A 24,064-nucleotide genomic window follows, 5' to 3' on the forward strand; every position below is an offset into this window, starting at 1 on the left:
CGCAGTACGGAGGTGGGGAGATTCTATCTGCACTGTTGAAACGTGTGTCTCATTAAGGCAAAGGTTGAGGGCACAGGTGGAGGCCCTAGAGTAGGTGGAATCCAACACTTGCTGTTTAGTGACACTTTGGTGTCTAGTGGTTTAGTTCTCCAAACCTAGCTGTTCAGTAGTTTAGTTTTCCAACCCCTATTGTCTATTACTTTTGTTCTCCATGTTCTGGTGTGTATTTGTTTAGTTCTCCAACTGTAGCTGTTTAGTAGTTTAGTTTTCCAAACCCTGTTGTCTATTAGTTTAGTTCCCCATGTTCTGGTGTGTATTTGTTTCATTCTCCGACCCTAGCTGTTTAGTAGATTAGTTATCCAACCCATGTTGTCTATTTGTTTGGTTCTCCATCTTCTGGTGTGTATTTGTTTCATTCTCCAACCCTAGGTGTTTAGCAGTTTAGTTCTCCAACCCCTGTTGTCTAGTAGTTTAGTTCTCCATCTTCTGGTGGGTAGTGGTTTAGTTCTCCATCCCCAAGCACCCTACAAGCCTTGGGGGTTACAAAACTTGTGGAGCAGCTCATTGCCTGCCTGCCCCCACAACCCCCAGAATCACCCAGTGCCCAGTCAGCGAGATGTAACGCCCTTGGCCTTGCTTGCTTGTCCAGGTGTCAGTGGTGAAATGCACCCTGTCAGACCTAGATTTTTTCAAGGAACAGGTGATGTTGTCTGCAACATGCTGGTGTAACACAGGCACATTTTTCTTAGAGAAGTAATGGCGACTGGGCAACTGGTACTGGGGGACTGCGACGGCCATCAGCTTTCAGAAACCGTCTGTATCGAATTAACTGGGTGGAAAGGCAAGATGAGCAATTGTATGTACACTGTGTTATATAATATGATGACTGCAATAAATTAAGAGGATAAAAACTTTGATGGAAGTGCTTCTTTTAAACAGGTATTCCAAAAAAGAGATTTTTTTATATTAAAGGTGAAGGGAAAAAGGCAACATGACATTACTAAATAGGATGGGACCAGAATATATAAATAGAATCACTTCCCAGAAGCATGCACGTGCAATTGGCTTCTATATTCAAGTGGAAAGCTCTAACAAGCCTAGGAGCAGAGATATCATCCGCCCTTACCCAGGAGTTATCTTCGGGACCGAAACCCTTCCAGGAAACGAGATACTGTAATCTCTCTCTATGCCATCTAGAATTCAAGATACGTGAAATTTCATATTCGCTGTCTTCCACCACAGGAGGAACTGTGACAGTGGAATCCCTATCAGATACATCCGCCTTTTTCAACAAGGAAGCATGAAACACAGGATTAATCTTCCAGGAAGTAGGGACATCTAACCTAACCGCAGACGGGTTAACAACCTGAAGCACTTTAAATGGACCCACAAACTTAGGACCCAGTTTTTTAGAGGGAATCCTCAACCGAAGGTTCTTTGAGGACAACCAAACCATGTCACCCACAGTAAACAAAACCTCCTTACGTTTCCTGTCAAAATACTTCTTGGACTTCTTGTTAGCCTCTAGAAGGTTGCAACGTACATTAGTCCAAACTCTCTCCAAATCACCGGAAAAATTCTCCTACTCCGGCACTGCCGACCCCAATTTGGAGAACGAACCAAAAGACGGATGTCTCCCAGTACAACAAAAAAAAGGAGAACACCAAGCTCAGGAGGATCTATGATTGTTAAGAGCAAATTCTGCGAGAGGCAGAAACTCAGACCACACCTCTTGATTGTCCACCACAAAACATCGCAAAAACTGTTCTACATCCTGGTTCTTTCTTTCAGTCTGTCCATTAGACTCAGGATGATACCCAGATGAAAATGACAAATGGACTCCCAACCTGTCACAAAAAGCACGCCAAAAGAGAGCCGCAAACTGAGGTCTTCTATCAGAAACAATATCCGTGGTAACGCCATGAAGCTTGACAATCTCCTTAACAAATGTCTTAGCAAGAGTCTTGGCGCAGGGCAACTTAATGAATGGAACCAAATGACACATCTTACTAAAACGGTCCACGACCACCCAGATGACAGTAAAACCCTCGGACACAGGCAGATCAGTAACAAAATCCATTGTGAGATGCATTCAAGGCGCACTAGGAACCTCCAGAGGGCAAAACAAACCCGCAGCAGGAGTATGTGAAGCCTTTGACCTAGCACACACAGTACATTGATGCACCCACTTGATGACTTCTTTCTGCCATCCAGGCCACCAAAAACTGCGACTAATAAGTCTCTTAGTCTCCGAAATTGCTGGATGACCTGCCAACCGAGACTCAAGACACTCCACAAACAAGTCTCTCCTAAAGGTTCTAGGCACGAACAACCTCCCATGGGGAGTGTTAGATGGAGCATCATCTTGAGCTTTTAGAATCCCATTCCCCAAAACGGAGCCCAATGCCGCCACAACAACTCCTTTCTGTAAAATGCTCTCCTCCTCCTCGGCACCGACCGCAGGAGAGAAGCAGCGAGATAAAGCATCGGCTTTAACATTCTTAGTACCAGGGATATAGGTAACAGAAAAATGAAACCGAGAAAAAAAAAGTGCCCACCTAGCTTGACGGGCATTCAAACGCTTGGCAGCATCCAGATAGATCAAATTCTTATGATCTGTGAAAACCTGAATTGGAAATCTAGCGCCTTCCAAGAAATGACGCCAATGTTCAAACGCGAGTTTAATAGCCAGCAACTCCCGATTTCCAACATCATAATTCAATTCGGTTTCCGAAAATTTTTTCGAAAAGAAGGCACAAGGATGTACTCCATCCCTGTTCTCCTGAGACAAAACTGCTCCGACCCCCACCGACGAAGCATCGACCTCGACCAAAAAAGGCTTGGTCTCATCAGGCTGCATAAGGATAGGGGCTGAACTGAACCTCTCTTTGAGATACTTAAACGCTTCAATGGCCTCATAGGTCCATTGGACAGTATTTGCACCTTTCCTGGTGAGATCGGTTAGAGGCTTAACAATTACAAAAAATTTCTTAATGAATTTCCTGTAATAATTGGCAAAACCCAAAAATCTCTGTATAGATTTCAAACCAATAGGCCTAGGCCATTCCTGCACAGCCTGAACCTTCACCGGGTCCATCTCAAAGCCCTCACTGGAGACAATGTAGCCCAAAAAACTAATTTTCTGCACAGCGAACTCACATTTCTCCAGCTTAGCAAACAGTGAATTATCACTCAATAACTGCAAAACTTCACGTACACTCTGCCAATGGGACTCCAGATCTGGCGAATAAATCAAAATGTCATCCAAATACACAACCACGTTCTTACCAATCAAAGGTCTCAGGATGTCTTTAATAAGGTTCTGAAAAAATGTAGGTGCATTGGTAAGACCAAAAGGCATCACCAGATTCTCAAAATGACCTACCGGAGTGTTAAAACCAGTTTTCCATTCATCACCCTCCTTCACTCGTAACAAATTGTATGCCCCTCGGAGATCAATTTTAGAGAACCAGTTGGCTCCCACTAACTGGTTAAACAAGTCATGAATTAACGGCAATGGGTAGGCGTTGCGTACGATAATCTTATTAATTTCATGAAAATCCAGACATGGACGCAAACCCCCGCCCTTCTTTTTAACAAAGAAAAATCCAACTGCCACAGGCGACTTAGAAGGTCTAATGTGACCAGCCGCCAGGCTAGTCTGTATGTACTCCTCCAAGGCCTTTCTTTCACGGATAGCTAGTAGTGTTGAGCGAGCATGCTCGACACTGCTCGGTACTCGCCCGAGCATCACGCTGCTCGGGATGTTCGGCGAGCACCGAGCATTTCCGGGTTACTCGGGCGGGAGCTCGGGTCTCCACCCTGCATGTTTGGTGCTCTTTACAGAGCCAATGAACATGCAGGGATTGCCAGCCAGTCACTGTAATGCTGCAGCCATGTTGTTTGTGGGCATTACAGTGATTGGCTGGCCGCACAGCGTCACCTCGAGTATTTAAAACCAGGCGCCGCCATCTTGGACACAGTCGTTCCGGATCAGACAGTGTAGAGACAGCGCTGCTGATTTAGGGAGAGATATATCCTGCAAAAGTTAGTGTAAGGTCTGTAAAGGCTGCCAGATCAAACAAACAGTCCTTCTCAGGACTAATATCCATCCCAGATATCAGGCAGGCAGGCAGGCTGTATAGGAGACGCAGTGGTTATACCAGCAAACGCTGCATTACAGTCCTGTGTGCTCCTGTTGCTGAAATTGCTGGACTTAGCTCCAGGTCACGGGGGCCAGGAAAAATCCCTTTTTTTTATCTAAATCCTCTTTTTTTTTCCTCCTTCACACTGTACAAATACCCGTCTTATTAACCTTTCGGTGTCCCCCCCCCCCCAAAAAAAAAATAAAGTGTGTCTCTGATTTTTCAGACACAAATATATCTGTTGAAAATAGTCTGGTGTAGGCTAGAGAAATAGAAGTGTGGTTTTGCAGTTCCATGGTTCAAACCTCTGTATTATCCAGTTTTGGGCCATTTGTATCTAAAAAGAACAGTTTGAGTGTGTCTCTTACTGTTCAGCCGCAAATATATATATTTAAAATAGTCTGGTATACACCAGTAAATTATAACTGTGGTTTTGCTGTTCCACGGTAAAAAATCTCTATTATCCTGCTTTTGGCATTTTTTGCCGTAAAAAAAAACTAATAGTGTCTCCCTGATTTTTCAGACACAAATATATCTGTTGAAAATAGTCTGGTGTAGGCCCGAGAAATACAAGTGTGGTTTTGCAGTTCCACGGGTCAAATCTCTGTATTATCCTGCCTTTTTGCATTTTTTGCCATAAAAAAATAGTAGTGTTTCCTGATTGTTCAGACACAAATATATCTGTTGAAAATAGTCTGGTGTAGGCCCGAGAAATACAGTGGAACAGCAAAACCACAGTTATAATTTACTGGTGTATACCTGACTATTTTCAACAGATATATTTGTGTCTGAACAATCAGGAGACACTACTACTGTTTTTCTTTACGGCAAAAAATGCCAAAAGCAGGATAATAGAGATTTTTTACCGTGGAACAGCAAAACCACAGTTATAATTTACTGGTGTATACCAGACTTTTTTATATATATATTTTTGCGGCTGAACAGTGAGCGACACACTCAAACTGTTTTTTTTTAGATACAAACGGCCCAAAAGTGGATAATACAGAGGTTTGAACCGTGGAACTGCAAAACCACACTTCCGTTTCTCTGGCCTATACCAGACTATTTTTAAAAGATATATTTGTGTCTGAAAAATCAGGGAGACACTATTAGTTGTTTTTTTTACGGCAAAAAATGTCAAAAGCAGGATAATAGAGATTTTTTACCGTGGAACAGCAAAGCCACAGTTATAATTTACTGGTGTATACCAGACTATTTTCAACAGATATCTTTGTGTCTGAACAATCAGGAGACACTATTATTTTTTTTTTACTGCAAAAAATGGCAAAAGCAGGATAATAGAGATTTTTTACCGTGGAACAGCCAAACCACAGTTATAATTTACTGGTGTATACCAGACTATTTTCAACAGATATATTTGTGTCTGAACAATCAGGAGACACTACTAGAGATGAGCGGTGCAAAAAAGGAGAACAAAGAGAGCAATATGGCAACAGACAGCAATTTTATTCAAAAATACATTACCAAAGTGTTAAAAGTCATATAGAGATAACACAGCAATGAGGTAAAAAGAGGTGCCAGAGCTAAGGCATCTCCTGGGGATCATACAGTGGAATATCCGACCCTGGCAGGTACATCTAAAAAGAGGACAAGGAGTCCAGAAATGGGTGCATAGATAGATCAATCAAAAAACCCTCCATTGAGAGGGAAACAGCCCCCTTGTGAGGCGGAAAGTCCAATACAGTCAATAGAACAGTAAATCAAGTCTAGTACAATAATTAGTGACTGACAAGAACTTAAGGCAATAAAAAATGCACCCATCTCAGGCACCAATATATAATAGATTACAGTGTCCAAGATGCACCTAGAGTCTAGTACATGGCACTCACCCAAGCAAACAGAAGGGGAGAAACCTGAGTATAGGGCAGTCGGCCAGATCCCAGGGTAGCCACAGAAAGTGCAGGTAGTGAGGGACGCGCCCCAACGTGTGTTTTGCTTCTTTCTCAAGAGGCGCCGTATGTTACACCAGAAAGGACCTAACTATATACGCCCCCAATCCAGTCACATGATCGACTGGGCGCGGAGCTCATTGGTATACAGCGGGGCGTGCGTCCGGAGCCCCGCCCCCCGCCGCGCGCGTCACAACCGTCAGGTCCCGGACAGGCGTCAGGGGGCGCACCTAGGAATGCCCCCAGAGGCGTGCCAGGAACGTGGAGACAGACGGACACGCGCGCAGGACAGCGAGGGACCAGGAGGCACGCGCACCACCAATGATAAAGATAGAGGTAAAGTATACTAAAGTGACTAGCGATAGGACTCAATCATAGAAGGAGTTAGGCAGAACATTCTCATGATCCACAGTTAGTAACTTTGTGATGCATCAGTACAATTCTCCATGGGTACACAGAGGCAAATAGATATAATTCCAGGGGATCACCCCCAAGATGTGCAAGTCCATAAAGATGATGCAACTCAAAGTGGGTTGATTTCACTCCAAGATGGAGGGGTGCACATTTGAGGAAGGGATCGTAAACGATGTTCCATCTTATCAGCTATCAGAAATGTCTTGAGCTTCAATTTGAGAAGGTCCAATACTATACTCAGGTTTCTCCCCTTCTGTTTGCTTGGGTGAGTGCCATGTACTAGACTCTAGGTGCATCTTGGACACTGTAATCTATTATATATTGGTGCCTGAGATGGATGCATTTTTTATTGCCTTAAGTCCTTGTTAAGTATTGTACTAGACTTGATATACTGTTCTATTGACTGTATTGGACTTTCCGCCCCACAAGGGGGCTGTTTCCCTCTCAATGGAGGGTTTTTTGATTGATCTATCTATGCACCCATTTCTGGACTCCTTGTCCTCTTTTTAGATGTATCTGCCAGGGTCGGATATTTCACTGTATGATCCCCAGGAGATGCCTTAGCTCTGGCACCTCTTTTTACCTCATTGCTGTGTTATCTCTATATGACTTTTAACACTTTGTTAATGTATTTTTGAATAAAATTGCTGTCTGTTTTGCCATATTGCTCTCTTTGTTCTTGTTTTTTGCACCTCTCATCTGTAGTAGTGTCTCCTGATTGTTCAGACACAAATATATCTGTTGAAAATAGTCTGGTATACACCAGTAAATTATAACTGTTGTTTTGCTGTTCCACGGTAAAAAATCTCTATTATCCTGCTTTTGGCATTTTTTGCCGTAATTAAAAAATAATAGTGTCTCCTGTTTGTTCAGACACAAAGATATCTGTTGAAAATAGTCTGGTATACACCAGTAAATTAAAGCTGTGGTTTTGCTGTTCCACGGTAAAAAATCTCTATTATCCTGCTTTTGACATTTTTTGCCGTAAAAAAGAAAACTAATAGTGTCTCCCTGATTTTTCAGACACAAATATATCTTTTAAAAATAGTCTGGTGTAGGCCAGAGAAACGGAAGTGTGGTTTTGCAGTTCCACGGTTCAAACCTCTGTATTATCCACTTTTGGGCCGTTTGTATCTAAAAAAAAACAGTTTGAGTGTGTCGCTCACTGTTCAGCCGCAAATATATATATTTTAAAAAGTCTGGTATACACCAGTAAATTATAACTGTGGTTTTGCTGTTCAACGGTAAAAAATCTCTATTATCCTGCTTTTGGCATTTTTTGCCATAAAGAAAAACAGTAGTAGTGTCAACTGATTGTTCAGACACAAATATATTTGTTGAAAATAGTCAGGTATACACCAGTAAATTATAACTGTGGTTTTGCTGTTCCACGGTATTTCTCGGGCCTACACCAGACTATTTTCAACAGATATATTTGTGTCTGAACAATCAGGAAACACTACTGTTTTTTTATGGCAAAAAATACAAAAAAGCAGGATAATACAGAGATTTGACCCGTGGAACTGCAAAACCACACTTGTATTTCTCGGGCCTACACCAGACTATTTTTAACAGATATATTTGTGTCTGAAAAATCAGGGAGACACTATTAGTTTCTTTTTTACGGCAAAAACTGCCAAAAGCAGGATAATAGAGATTTTTTACAGTGGAACAGCAAAACCACAGTTATAATTTACTGGTGTATACCAGACTATTTTAAATATATATATTTGCGGCTGAACAGTAAGAGACACACTCAAACTGGTATTTTTTAGATACAAATGGCCCAAAAGTGGATAATACAGAGGTTTGAACTGTGGAACTGCAAAACCACACTTCTATTTCTCTAGCCTACACCAGACTATTTTCAACAGATATATTTGTGTCTGAAAAATCAGAGACACACTTTATTTTTTTTTGAGGGGGGGGACAAAAAAAGGTTAATAAGACGGGTATTTGTACAGTGTGAAGGAGGGAAAAAAAAGAGGATTTAGATTAAAAAAAAAAGGATTTTTCCTGTCCCCCGTGACCTGGAGCTAAGTCCAGCAATTTCAGCAACAGGAGCACACAGGACTGTAATGCAGCGTTTGCTGGTATAACCACTGCGTCTCCTATACAGCCTGCCTGCCTGCCTGATATCTGGGATGGATATTAGTTCTGAGAAGGACTGTTTGCTTGATCTGGCAGCCTTTACAGACCCTACACTAACTATTTTGCAGGATATATTTCTCCCTAAAGCAGCAGCGCTGTCCCTACACTGTCTGATCCGGAACGACTGTGTCCAAGATGGCGGCGCCTGGTTTTAAATACTCGAGGTGATGCTGTGCGGCCAGCCAATCACTGTAATGCACTACCTCACTACGTGCACTTTCTGTGGCTCCCATGGGATCTGGCCGACTGCCCTATGCTCAGGTTTCTCCCCTTCTGTTTGCTTGGGTGAGTGCCATGTACTAGACTCTAGGTGCATCTTGGACACTGTAATCTATTATATATTGGAGCCTGAGATGGGTGCATTTTTTATTGCCTTAAGTCCTTGTCAGTCACTAATTATTGTACTAGACTTGATATACTGTTTTATTGACTGTATTGGACTTTCCGCCCCACAAGGGGGTTGTTTCCCTCTCAATGGAGGGTTTTTTGATTGATCTATCTATGCACCCATTTCTGGACTCCTTGTCCTCTTTTTAGATGTACCTGCCAGGGTCGGATATTCCACTGTATGATCCCCAGGAGATGCCTTAGCTCTGGCACCTCTTTTTACCTCATTGCTGTGTTATCTCTATATGACTTTTAACACTTTGTTAATGTATTTTTGAATAAAATTGCTGCCTGTTTTGCCATGATGCTCTCTTTGTTCTCCTTTTTTGCATTTGATCTACGAGTAGGCAATACGAACCAGGTCTCTGATTCATTGTTTTCAGCTCCGGGGTTCGTCTTATATTATGCATTTGGCCAGTTTGCTTCTCTTAGAGATGAGCGGTGTTCGACTCGAACTGGTCGCCAATCTCAAATTCGAGCTGTTTTGGGTGGTGTTCGAGCCGTTCGGCGAACACGAACGATTTGAAAAAAATTCGGCTGTTCGAGGTTATGTTCGTGCACCAAAATCATAACTGGATTTTTTCTCAGTAATGCTGAAAATTAATGTTAATATGCAGTTTGAGTGTACAGCAGGGCGGGGGGAGAGGCAGGGGATGGATCTCAGCAGAAATAATGAAGATCTCCATTTTTTTTTCTCTTTCCCGCATTTACAGTGGGGAGGTGCAATCTGTCAGCCTATCAGCAGTGCACACACGGAGCGAATTGCATTTTTTCACACAGGCAAGGGCATGTGTCATTGGCAGTGTATGTCACATGTCCTTGCCCTATAAGACCCAGCCATTTTCCCCGTCACCACCATTTTCTCACTGTTGCAGCTGCGTGATAGACGGCACCGCTGTTGCTGTGTGCGCTATACTTTGTTAATTTCAAGCCAATTTTCGCACAAATCTACAGATAGCTTGGGAGTAGGGAATAGTTGTGATTGCAGTCCTTTTAAGGACTAGGTTACATCATTTCCTATGACTTTTATCAAGCAGGTCTGTGCTCTTAAATAGGTAGGTTGGGAGTAAAGACTAATTGTAATTGCAGTCCTTTTCAGGGCTAGGTTACATCAGTTCCTATCACTTTTATCAGGCAGGTCTGTGCTCTTAAATAGATAGGTTGGGAGTAAAGAATAATTGTAATTGCAGTCCTTTTCAGGGCTAGGTTACATTAGTTCCTATCACTTTTTGCAAGGCAGGTCTGTGCCAGTGCTGTGCAAGTTTTTTTCACAGCATTTGGCTAAATCTAGCAAAGCTAATCCTTTTTGTCCTCTTGCAGTGTGTGTTAGTCAGTGGAGAAGCCTATCTGTGTTGCAAGCTACACCACCTGTGTATAGAATACAAATTTTTTTACTGCACCTAGTGAAGCAAAACCTTTTGGGCATAGCATCATTCTAGCTCTGAAAAACTATTTTGGATTCTAGCAGTGTGTGGGACTTGTTCTATTAGTCCATCTATACTAACCTCCACCAGGTTGCAAATTCAATATAATTTTTTTCTGCATCTAGCTCTGAAAAAATATTTTGGCTTCTTGCAGTGTGTGGGACTTGTTCTATTATTCCATCTATACTAACCTCCATCAGGTTGCAAATTCAATATAATTTTTTTCTGCATCTAGCTCTGAAAAAATATTTCGGATTCTAGCAGTGTGTGGGACTTATTCTATTAGTCCATCTATACTAACCTCCAGCAGGTTGCAAATTCAAAATAATTTTTATCTGCATCTAACCCAGCCAATACTTTTGGGCTAATACCACAGTTTGGCCACTCAGCTCTGCTCGGTTCCCATCCATTGTTTTTTGTGCAAACAACTTCAGAGTTGTGAATTAGTTAACCACCAAAATGAGTGGAAAAAAAGCCTGCTGATGGTGGAAAGTGGAATAGGCATGTTGGGAAGGGAAAAAAAGGTTGTGTCCGTGGGGTAGGTGTTAAAGGAACAGTAACGTCTGCAGAAGAAAGACCATCTTCCAGACAAACTAAGATGTCTACTTCTTTTAGCGGACAATGTGATAAGATCCCTTTCTTACGGCCACGCCAATCGCTACAAATTCCAGATGAGGCACAAAAACAGCAGGTGCTTCAACGGATATCAAGTGCTCCTTTAAGTGGGCTCTCCTCCACCTCATCTTCAACATCACAAATACTCCTGTCCTCAGAGGTGTCACCCCAATCGCACTTGCTTCCTCACAGCTCCCAAGTCTCCAGCTGCCCGTCTCAGTATGGGGTAGAACAGATGGTTGAGTCTGCAGAGCTGTTTACTCATACTATAGCCTGGGAATCAGAGGTCGACTCCAGAGCTTCTGTGAATCCAGACGAGGAAATGATCTGCACTGATGCCCAGAATCTTTATGAGTCGGATCCAGGACCAGACGCAGAAGGTTCTGACCATAATGTAGACCCTCGTTCCCAAACTGTAACTCCTGTTGGTGGAGACAATGAGGAAGACGATGATGAGACTCAAATACCTGATTGGAGCGACAACTTTAGTTTTTTGTCAGGGCAGGAACAGGTTGGCTCTGAGGACGACGGGTGTGATAACACACAGGGTGATGATGACGAGGTTGGAGATCCCACTTACTGTCAACCCACAGTCAGCCAAGAGATGAGGTCAGCAGAGGAAGTGGAGGAGGATGCTAGTGACGACGAGGTCAGGTTGCGCCTTCCTGGACAGAGACGTAGTACTGGAAGCACGTCAACAACTGCATTCTCAAACACAACTCTGCCTCTGACCACAAGTCGTGGTGGCTCTTCAGGTCGCATGGGTGCTAAGCCTTGCATAGCCTGGGCATTTTTTCAGATCGATAAAGATGACCCAACTCGTGTTATCAGCAACATTTGTCAGCAAAAGCTAAGTAGAGGCCAAAAAATACATAGTTTGAGTACTTCATGCATGAACCGGCACATGGATATGAAGCATAAGTTGCAGTGGGAAGCTCACTGTGCTACAATGCGGCCTAGCCGGCCGGGCCAACCACCGTCTGCCACATCTTGTGCATCTGCGGCCTCTTCATCCTCTGTGACTGGGGGGACAGCAGTCACACCTGTTTTGGGACGCAGACCTGCCACCTCTTTACCCGCAACAGCCAGCGTGATTGGCAGGTCATCATATTCTTTGGAGGTGAAAACACAAGCTGGTGTTCAGCGCTGTCCGACATCAATAGCACCACCTTTGGATCAAGGCAACCTAACATGTTCGCCTGCATCTTCCTCACAGACCAGCAGTTTACCGGGGACACCCTTCTCAACCCCGTCTAAGCACAACAGCCAGCCCTCGGTCCCTCAGATGTGGACCAGTAAAAGACCATTTCCTCCTAGTCATGAGAAAGCTAAGAGGTTGAATTTCACCATCTGCAAGCTCTTGGCTACAGAAATGCTTCCTTTCCACCTGGTGGACACAGAGGATTTTCGAGACCTTATGTCCGTCACAGTGCCCCAGTACCAGATGCCCAGTCTGCACTACTTCTCAAAGAAAGGTGTGCCTGTGCTCCACCAGCATGTCGCACACAACATCACCGCTTCTTTGAGAAACTCTGTGTGTGACAGGGTGCATTTCACCACAGACACTTGGACGAGTAGGCATGGACAGGGGCGTTACATGTCGCTGTCTGGGCACTGGGTGACAGCAGGACAAGGGGCTGCTGTCCAAGTCTTGCCGTCCCCACGAGTTGTGCGTCAGTCCGCTTTATCTCAAAGTTCCTCCACTGCTTCTGCCTCCTCAACCTTCTCTCGGTCCTCCACCTGCACCCAAAGCCTGTCTGGTCATGCCACAAGCTTTCTAACTGAGCAGAAGGGATCCTGCACACCTCGTTACTATGCTGGCAGCAGGGCTCAACGTCATCAGGCGGTTTTTACTGTGAAATGTCTGGGAAATGTGAGTCACACAGCTGAGGAGTTGTGGTCAGCTCTGGAGAACCAGTTTCATGAATGGTTGTCTCCACTGGACCTGAAACCAGGGAAGGCCGTGTGCGACAATGCTGCAAACCTGGGTGCGGCCCTTCGCCGGGGCAATGTCACACACGTGCCTTGTATGGCTCACGTGTTGAACCTGGTTGTCCAGCAATTTTTAGCCCACTATCCCGGACTAGATGGCCTTCTGCAGAGGGCACGGTCGCTGTGTGCTTATTTCCGCCGTTCGCGTCCCGCAGCTCAGCAACTTACATCTCTACAGAAGTCGTTGGGCCTGCCACTTCACCAGCTAAAAGGCGATGTGCCTACCTGGTGGAATTCAACTCTGCACATGTTGCAGCGACTGTGGCAGCACCAACAAGCCCTGGTGCAATTCCTTGTGACGTATAGCCTGGGCCAACGAGATCCAGAGGTGGGGCAAATCACGCTGGAGGAGTGGTCTCAGATCAGGGACCTATGCACCCTTCTGCACAGTTTTGAAATGGCGACGAAGATGTTTAGTGCTGACGATGCCATTATCAGCATGACTATGCCGGTGATTTACATGCTGGAGCACATGTTAAACAGAATTCGGAGTCAGGTGGTGGCACAAGAGGAGGTGGAGGAAGTAGAGGAAGAGGAGTTGTATGCGGAAGTGCTTACATCTGCAAGGTCCAGACGGTCGGCAGCACCAAGGCGGCAGGCATGTGAGGGTGGGGGAGATGGTTTTACCAGGGCGCATGGTAGCAGCCAAACTAGTGAGGAAGGTGCAGGAGCCCAGGAAGAAGTGGAGGACGAACTAATGGAAGACTCATCAGATGAGGGAGACCTTGATCACATTTCTGTTGTGCGAGGTTGGGGGGAGAGGGCAGAGGAAGGAAGCATGATTGTTACCTCGCCACCAACACAACAAGGACTTGGTGTTCCTGAATGCGCAAGACACATGAGTGCCTTCTTGCTGCACTACCAGCAACATGACCCTCGAATTGTGTGACTTAGAAATAATCCTGACTACTGGGTTGCCACACTCTTAGATCCCCGGTACAAAAGTAAATTTGCAGAAATTATTCCTGCCATAGAAAGAGATGCACACATGCAGGAGTATCAGCAGAGACTGTTGCAGAATCTTACATGTGCTTTTCCCCAAAACACTAGTGGTGCACGTAGTGAATCTCACAGTTCCAACTTGCCAACCGTGGGACCGTCGAGTGTTCAGCTCTCAAAACGTAACAGAAACACAGTATCTGCTGGTAACATCAATTTTGCGGAATCATTTCACCACATTTTTAGCCCATCCTTTGCAAGGCTACAGGAGACAAGAAGTCTGACACATAGTCAACGCCTAGAGACGATGGTACAGGAGTATCTCCAAGTAAACATTGAAGCCATGACTGTGTCACTGGACCCTTGCTCTGTTTGGGCTTCCAATCTGGATAAATGGCCGGAGCTAGCCACTTACGCCTTGGAGATCTTGTCATGCCCCGCAGCCAGCGTTCTGTCTGAACGTGTGTTCAGCACTGCTGGTGGTGTGCTGACAGATAAGCGCACGCAACTCTCCACTGATAATGTAGACAGACTCACGTTCATAAAGATGAACAAATCATGGATCCGAAACGACTTTTCTACCCCTGTGTCATCCTGGGGAGAGTAAAAGCTTGATGATTTGTTAAAATCACCTCACCAACCTTTTTAAGCTTTCAAATTACTAATCTTGTTTATCTGTATCTTGGCTGGAAAATAATTTGGGCCTTGTAGCAGTGTGCAGCACTGATTCTATTAGGCCATCTATTCTTAACTCCACCAGATTTAAAATTACTAATCATGTTTATCTGTATCTTGGCTGGAAAATAATTTGGGCTTTGTAGCAGTTTGCAGTACTGATTCTATTAGGCCATCTATACTATGCTCCACCAGCTTTCAAATTTATAATAATTTTTAGCTGCATCTAGCCCGGAAAATAATTTTGGGGCTCCTAGATGCGCAAGACACATGAGTGCCTTCTTGCTGCACTACCTGCAACATGACCCTCAGATTGTCAGAATTCGAAATAATCCTGTCTACTGGGTTGCCACACTCTTAGATCCCCCACACTCTTCGATCAACCTTTTCATTTTAAGAAAGAACAAAAAAATGGTCATTTTTGAAATTATAAGCATTAGCAGGTTATTACAAACTGAAATCAAACAGTTTTCAACTCAAAACTTTATTCTAGGTGATGTTATATTTGTACATAGGACCCCTTGTTAGAAAGGAGCTTCTGAACTCTCTCGTCCATTGAATTTGTCAGGTTTTGTATGGTTTCTGCTTCAATTGTTTTGCATGAGGACAGAATACCCTCCCAGAGCTGTTGCTTAGATGTGAACTGCCTCCCGCCATCATAGACACTCCTTTTGATGATGCTCCAGAGATTCTGAATGGGCTTGAGGTCAGGGGAGCATGGGGGTCACACCATAACTTTGTCCCCTTTTATGCCCATATCAGCCAGAGATGCAGATGTGTTATGTGCAGCATGAGACGGTGCATTATCATGCATGAAAATGATTTTGCTGCGGAATACACGGTTCTTCTTCTTGAACCATGGCAGGAAGTGCTGTTTGAGAAACTCCACATACATTATGGAGTTCATCTTTACCCTTTCAGGGATCCTAAAGGGGCTGACAATCTCTCTCCCCATGATTCCAGCCCAAAACATTACTCCACCTCCTCCTTGTTGGCGCCGTAGCCGTGTTTACATGGGGTGACCATCAACCAGCCATCCTCCACTCCATCCATCTGGACCATCGAGCGTTGCACGGCACTCATTGGTGAACAAAACAGTTTTGAAATCAGTCTTCATGTAATGTTTGGCCCACTGGAGCCGTTTCTGCTTGTGTGCAGTGGATAGAGGAGGTCGACAGGATGGCTTACGCACAGCTGCAAACCTCTGAAGTACTCTGCATCTTGCTGTTCGGGGGACGTTGGAGGCACCAGCTGCTTCAAAAACTTGTCGGCTGCTCTTTTAACCTGACATAATTGCCTGTAGGAAAGAGTCCTCAATTTTTCCTTATCAGCACGCACACGTGTGTACTGTGAATAAGCTACATACTTCTTGATTGTGCGATGATCAGGATGAAGTGTCTTGGCAATATTGTTTGTAGTCATGCCTTGACCTAAACACTCCACAGTTTGGTGCTTCTCAGCAGTCGACACATCCTTTTTCTTTCCCATTTTGGCAGAAAATGTAGGCTGCTTAATAATGTGGGACAGCCTTCTTAAGTAGTCTTGCCTTTCATTGGACACACCTGCCAAACTAATTAGCACAGGTGTCTGCAATTGCTTACAGTGATATAAAGAGCCCTGACACACATCACCATCAATGAGTTTAACTGACAAACAAACAAATTCTTCCCTTATCACTCCTAAACACTTTTTGCATAATAATTTGGAACACAGTGTACATGTGCTTTTCCACAAAACACCAGTGGTTCACATAGTGAATCTTACAGTTCTAACTTGCCAACCGTGGTCTGTATGGAGTTGTTCAATAAAGGGCCCAAAATTAAGATAACATAGACGGGAGAGGTTTCTATGAATAGGAATTCCTAAGTATTTGATACCCTGTGAGGGCCAGGCAAAGGGAAAGTTGGACTGGATGGAATCCTGTATGGATTTGGGGAGGGAGACATCGAGGGCCTCAGACCTCGCTGCATTGATTTTAAAATTTGACCATGTAACAAAGTGATCTATTTCAGCCATAACAGCAGGGATGGATATATGTGATTGAGTGATATATACTAGGACATCATCAGCAAATGCAGAGCATGTTTTTTTGCATTTGTTGCTGTAAAGAAAAACAGTAGTGTCTTCTGATTATTCAGGCACAAATATATCTGTTGAAAATAGTCTGGTATACACCAGTAAATTATAACTGTGGTTTTGCAGTTCCACGGGTCAAATCTCTGTATTATCCTGCTTTTGCCATTTGTTGCCATAAAGAAAAACAGTAGTAGTGTCTCCTGATTGTTCAGACACAAATATATCTGTTGAAAATAGTCTGGTATACACCAGTAAATTATAACTGTGGTTTTGCAGTTCCACGGGTCAAATCTCTGTATTATCCTGCTTTTGGCATTTTTTTCCGTAAAGAAAAACAGTAGTAGTGTCTCCTGATTGTTCAGACACAAATATATATTTTGAAAATAGTCTGGTATACACAAGTAAATTATAACTGTGGTTTTGCTATTCCACAGTAAAAAATCTCTATTATCCTGCTTTTGGCATTTTTTGACGTAAAAAAAACTAATAGTTTCTCCCTGATTTTTCAAACACAAATATATCTGTTGAAAATAGTCTGGTATACACCAGTAAATTATAACTGTGGTTTTGCTGTTCCACGGTAAAAAATCTCTATTATCCTGCTTTTGGCATTTTTTGCCATAAAAAAAAAACTAATAGTGTCTCCCTGATTTTTCAGACACAAATATATCTTTTAAATATAGTCTGGCGTAGGCCAGAGAAACAAAAGTGTGGTTTTGCAGTTCCACAGTTCAAAGCTCTGTATTATCCACTTTTGGGCCGTTTGTATCTAAAAAAAAGCAGTTTGAGTGTGTCGCTCACTGTTCAGCCGCAAATATATATATTTAAAAAAGTCTGGTATACACAAGTAAATTATAACTGTGGTTTTGCTATTCCACAGTAAAAAATCTCTATTATCCTGCTTTTGGCATTTTTTGCCGTAAAGAAAAACAGTAGTAGTGTCTCCTGATTGTTCAGACACAAATATATCTGTTGAAAATAGTCTGGTATACACCAGTAAATTATAACTGTGGTTTTGCTGTTCCACGGTAAAAAAATCTCTATTATCCTGCTTTTGGCATTTTTTGCCATAAATAAAAATAATAGTGTCTCCTGATTGTTCAGACACAAAAATATCTGTCGAAAATAGTCTGGTATACACCAGTTAATAATAACTGTGGTTTTGCTGTTCCACTGTAAAAATCTCTATTATCCTGCTTTTGCCATTTTTTGCCGTAAAAAAAAAACTAATAGTGTCTCCCTGATTTTTCAGACACAAATATATCTGTTGAAAATAGTCTGTTTTACACCAGCAAATTATCACTGTGGTTTTGCTGTTCCACAGTAAAAAGTCTCTATTATCCTGCTTTTGGCATTTTTTGCCATAAAAAAAAAACTAATAGTGTCTCCCTGATTTTGCAGACACAAATATATCTGTTGAAAATAGTCTGGTGTAGGCCAGAGAAACAGAAGTGTGGTTTTGCAGTTCCACGGTTCAAACCTCTGTATTATGCACTTTGGGCCGTTTGTATCTAAAAAAAAAACAGCTTGAGTGTGTCGCTCACTGTTCAGCCGCAAATATATATATATTTAAAAAAGTCTGGTATACACCAGTAAATTATAACTGTGGTTTTGCAGTTCCAGGGGTGAAATCTCTGTATTATCCTGCTTTTGCCATTTTTTGCCGTAAAGAAAAACAGTAGTAGTGTCTCCTGATTTTTCAGACACAAATATATCTGTTGAAAATAGTCTGGTGTAGGCCCGAGAAATACAAGTGTGGTTTTGCAGTTCCACGGGTCAATTCTCTGTATTATCCTGCTTTTATGCATTTTTTGCCGTAAAGAAAAACAGTAGTGTCTCCTGATTTTTCAGACACAAATATATCTGTTGAAAATAGTCTGGTGTAGTCCCGAGAAATACAAGTGTGGTTTTGCAGTTCCATGGGTCAAATCTCTGTATTATCCTGCTTTTTTGCATTTTTTGCTGTAAAGAAAAACAGTAGTGTCTTCTCTGATTGTTCAGACACAAATATATCTGTTGAAAATAGTCTGGTGTAGGCCTGAGAAATACAAGTGTGGTTTTGCAGTTCCACGGGTCAAATCTCTGTATTATCCTGCTTTTGGCATTTGTTGCCGTAAAGAAAAACAGTAGTAGTGTCTCCTGATTGTTCAGGCACAAATATAACTGTTGAAAATAGTCTGGTGTAGGCCCGAGAAATACATTTGTGGTTTTGCAGTTCCACGGGTCAAATCTCTGTATTATACAGCTCTTTTGCATTTTTTGCTGTAAAGAAAATCAGTAGTGTCTCCTGATTGTTCAGACACAAATATATCTGTTGAAAATAGTCTGGTGTAGGCCTGAGAAATACAAGTGTGGTTTTGAAGTTCCACGGGTCAATTCTCTGTATTATGCTGCTTTTTTGCTGTTAAGAAAAACAGTAGTGTCTCCTGATTGTTCAGACACAAATATATCTGTTGAATATAGTCTGGTGTAGGCCCGAGAAATACAAGTGTGGTTTTGCAGTTCCACAGGTCAAATCTCTGTATTATCCACTTTTGGACCATTTTTACCTAAAAAAAAACAGTTTGTGTGTGTCACTCACTGTTCAGCCGCAAATATATCTATTTAAAATTTTCTGGTATATCCCAGTAAACAATAACTGTGGTTTTGCCATTCCACGGTAAAAAATCTCTATTATTCAGCTTTTGGTATTTTTTCCGTAAATAAAAACAGTAATAGTTTCTCCCTGATTGTTCAGATTGTTTAAAAGAGTCGGGTGTAGGCCAGAGAAATAGAACTGTGGTTTTCCTCTTCCACGGTTCTAATCTACATTTTGTTACCCTTTTTCCATTGATAGTGCGAGTGTAAGCTATTTTACTTCATTTACAATGGGCAAGGCGCGTGGCAAGGGTCGTGGAACTGAACATTATGGTGATGGTGCATGCAGAGGATGGGGCCGTGGCCAAGGTGAAAATGTGCCACAACCAACAGCCACATCTTCCCGCTCCCACTTCTTGACCGAATTACTAGGGAAGCACAGAACAACAACAGTATTGCGAACTGATCAGTGTGAACAGGTTATTAATTGGATAGCAGATAATACTTCCAGTTACCTGGGCATCACCACCTCCGGCCTGTCTTCCACACGGTCAACTCTTAGTAGCCGTGAGTCTCGACCGCATACTCCTCCTCACCCTGATGCTCCTTCCTCCCACCATGCCGAGTGTTGTCAGACAGCAACTAATCCCACACTTGGACACTCTGAAGAGCTGTTCACTGGTCCATTCCAGATTTGTGCCCCTCGCCTGCTCCGCTTGAAGTGGTGGAAGAGGAGTTCCCATGTAGCGATGCCCAAATATTTGAACAGCCACGGCCACAGGAAGTCGACGCTGGCAATTTGTCACAAGAGGTGAACGATGACAAGACATAATTGCCAGGAAGTGAGAAGGTGGATCGTGGTGTGCAAGTGGAAGAGGAGGAGGTGGTGGATGATCTAGTAACTAGTGTTGAGCCACCCCCGTAGTGTTCGAGTTCGGTTCGGTTCGTCGAACACCCTTGTGTTCGCCGAACTGTTCGTCGAACACCTTCGAACACCGTTAAAACCAATGGCAGGCAAACAAAACACATAGAAACACATAGAAAACACCTTCAAAGGTGTCCAAAAGCTGACAAACTGCTCAGAAGACATAACTAACACATGGAAAAGTGACAAGTACATATAGTCATGCGAAAAGAAAAGAGGTGGAGGAGTAAAAGGAGGGGGAGAAACAGATATAGGCATGTCATGCCCTTCTAAAATCCAAAAAGTGAGAAGCCGAGACGGCCAGTCCGCTCCTGCCCATGCCACCTCCGTGTCGCCGGGTTTGTGCCAGAGCCGCGGTGGACCCTGACGGCCAGCCTCCCTCTCCCAATACTGGTGCCTGTCCGCTGGTGGGTCGAGCGAGCCCCCTGTGGTGGAGGCAGGTCTAAGCTTTTTAATTTAAATTGTCTCTCTAATTTGAATGAATACACTTTAAATCCTTTTACAAGGATCTATTGGAGGGCAAGTCTCATGCCAGCAGCCGCGTAATTCCAGCTCCAGTAGCGTCCACTAAAGCTGCTGCAGTTAAAAAGCTTTTATAAGGATCGAGCTCGGCGGTCCACCGCAAGGCGTCCTACCGCCAATCCCAGCCCCTATGCCTTGGGGTGCCTCCTGATGCTCTTCACTGAGTATCCCGGGGTCCCGAAGCATTTCCTTTGAAAAAATTAAGTGTCCAAGCTACAGGTGGTGTAGCTTGCTTAACAGCTGGGATAATCCGCTGACTAGCAGACACTGCTACTAGGCACAAAGTATTTCCTGGGCTAGATGCAGTTAAAAATTTGTAATTAGATACTCTCGTTGGATGCTGGGAAAGCATTCCATAGAGTCTCCTGCCACGCCATATATTATTATCTTAAAAATTTTGGGGTAGGGGTCTAGGGGACCCTTTTATAGCCAAAATCATGGCCCTGTATCGCAATACGTCACCTAGGCTGAAGATAAATGGAACTGTAGCACCCCGAGGGCTTGGTTGCTACAGAAGTATTGCACCTCACCCAGAGGTGTGATATCTCACTCTCAGGTAAGGATGGAGTGTGGATCAGGACCCCGACACCTGCATGCATTACACCACATTGCCATGGGGCAGGGCGACCAATATGCCTCTGAGATGGGCACGACAGTCCCTGTCCCTGGCTGGAGTGGGGGGAGGGAACACTGAGGAAGGGGAACCCTGTAGTTCAGGAGCAGGGAGGAAGCAGTTCCTGGGTGCATTGAGAAGGAAGTATAAAAGGTGGGCACCATCTTAGTTCAGTGCAGAGAAGTCTAAGCAGAAGTGACAGGGAGCAGGGGCTCTGCATGAGCTCTGCTCCGGAGGCGGGCCTAGTAACAGAGGCCCAGGCCTGGAAGAGGGAGAAGGAAGGAAGAGGAGCGGAGAAGGCTCCAGGAACGAGGAACAAAGGGATCCCAGGGGTGCGGACGGGTGAGTCGCCACCACATGCCCGTATCCACCTGCGTGGAGGGGTCAGGCCAAAGGGGGAGACCGGTCCCCGAAACTAGTGGAGGCGGGAGACGACCCTCAGCTAGAAACCGGAGGCTGTGACATTTTATGTGGCGCAGCCCCTCGCTACACCCGCTAGGAAGGAACCACATAGGGTCAGGGAAACTGGCGCCAAGTTTACCAAGAGGAGGCCCGAGGCAGCCGGACAGAAGCGTTGGTAAGAAAGGCCAGACAAAGGACACACAAAGGGGGTCCTGTGAAGCGCTCCAAAGTTATCTGGGAGTTGTCTGAGCCCCTCACCTGGTAAGCACAGTATGACGTCGGCAGCCGTTACCTGCAGAAGTGGTCTGGATAATAAGAACTGTGAGTAAAGGCCCTGGACTGCATCACTGACTCCGTGTCGTTACTGCTGCTGCCCTGCACCATCACCCCCATCCTCCGCATACACTGCCCTGAGGCTATACTCCTCCCGTGGGGAGTTATGCTACGCTCTGCTGCACCCACAACACCAGTCTCAGCGGTCTGCCCTGCAGCGGCGGTTCACTCTGACCGCAATCCACGGGTGGCGTAGTCGGACATTTAAACATCAAAACCACATAAATAGTTCCGTCACTGGTCTGAGCCACGGAACCGGGACGCCGCCACGGAGACTACAACCACCTGCATCCATCAAAAAGGGTCCGGCTCCGGGTGTCCCAAGGCCCAGGGGGCGCATCAGAAAATTTTCATCACCTTTCATAATCACCAATGGGACAAGGCAGTGATGTCCTCTGTCCCCTCTCTTATACATCCTAGTGATGGAGCACCTGCTCTCATCAATTCGCCATAACCCCAATATTAGGTGGATTGAGGTGGGAGGCACTGAGTACAAGTGCTCTCTATTTGCTGATGATGTCCTAGTATATATCACTCAATCACATATATCCATCCCTGCTGTTATGGCTGAAATAGATCACTTTGTTACATGGTCAAATTTTAAATTCAATACAGCGAAGTCTGAGGCCCTCGATGTCTCCCTCCCAAAATCCATACAGGATTCCATCCAGTCCAACTTTCCCTTTGCCTGGCCCTCACAGGGTATCAAATACTTAGGAATTCCTATTCATAGAGACCTCTCCCGTCTATGTTATCTTAATTTTGGGCCCTTTATTGAACAACTCCATACAGACCACGGTTGGCAAGTTAGAACTGTAAGATTCACTACGTGAACCACTGGTGTTTTGTGGAAAAGCACATGTACACTGTGTTCCAAATTATTATGCAAAAAGTGTTTAGGAGTGATAAGGGAAGAATTTGTTTGTTTGTCAGTTAAACTCATTGATGGTGATGTGTGTCAGGGCTCTTTATATCACTGTAAGCAATTGCAGACACCTGTGCTAATTAGTTTGGCAGGTGTGTCCAATGAAAGGCAAGACTACTTAAGAAGGCTATCCCACATTATTAAGCAGCCTACATTTTCTTCCAAAATGGGAAAGAAAAAGGATGTGTCGGCTGCTGAGAAGCAACAAATTGTGGAGTGTTTAGGTCAAGGCATGACTACAATCAACATTGTGCGATGATCAGGATGAAGTGTCTTGGCAATCAAGAAGTATGTAGCTGATTCACAGTACACACGTGTGCGTGCTGATACGGACAAATTGAGGACTCTTTCCTACAGGCAATTACGTCAAGTTAAAAGAGCAGCGGCAAAAAAGCCTTGTCATAGCAGCAGACAAGTTTTTGAAGCTGCTGGTGCCTCCAACGTTCCCCGAACAACAAGATGCAGGATCCTTCAGAGGTTTGCAGCTGTGCGTATGCCATCCTGTCGACCTCCTCTATCCACTTCACACAAGCAGAAACGGCTCCAGTGGGCCAAACATTACATGAAGACTGATTTCAAAACTGTTTTGTTCACGGATGAGTGCCGTGCAGCGCTCGATGGTCCAGATGGATGGAGTGGAGGATGGCTGGTTGATGGACACCCCACGCAAACACGGCTACAGCGCCAACAAGGAGGAGGTGGAATAATGTTTTGGGCTGGAATCATGGGGAGAGAGATTGTTGGCCCCTTTAGGATCCCTGAAGGGGTAAAGATGAACTCCATAATGTATGTGGAGTTTCTCAAACAGCACTTCCTGCCATGGTTCAAGAAGAAGAACCGTGTATTCCACAGCAAGATCACTTATATAAATGATAATGCACCGTCTCATGCTGCACATAACACATCTGCATCTCTGGCTGATATGGGCATAAAAGGGGACAAACTTATGCTGTGACCCCCATGCTCCCCTGACCTCTACCCCATTCAGAACCTCTGGAGCATCATCAAATGGAGTGTCTATGATGGCGGGAGGCAGTTC

This window comes from Phyllobates terribilis, unplaced genomic scaffold, assembly GCF_046119375.1.
Source record: "Phyllobates terribilis strain yellow unplaced genomic scaffold, ASM4611937v1 Scaffold_7__3_contigs__length_470593459, whole genome shotgun sequence".
Classification (NCBI taxonomy): Eukaryota; Metazoa; Chordata; class Amphibia; order Anura; family Dendrobatidae; genus Phyllobates; species Phyllobates terribilis.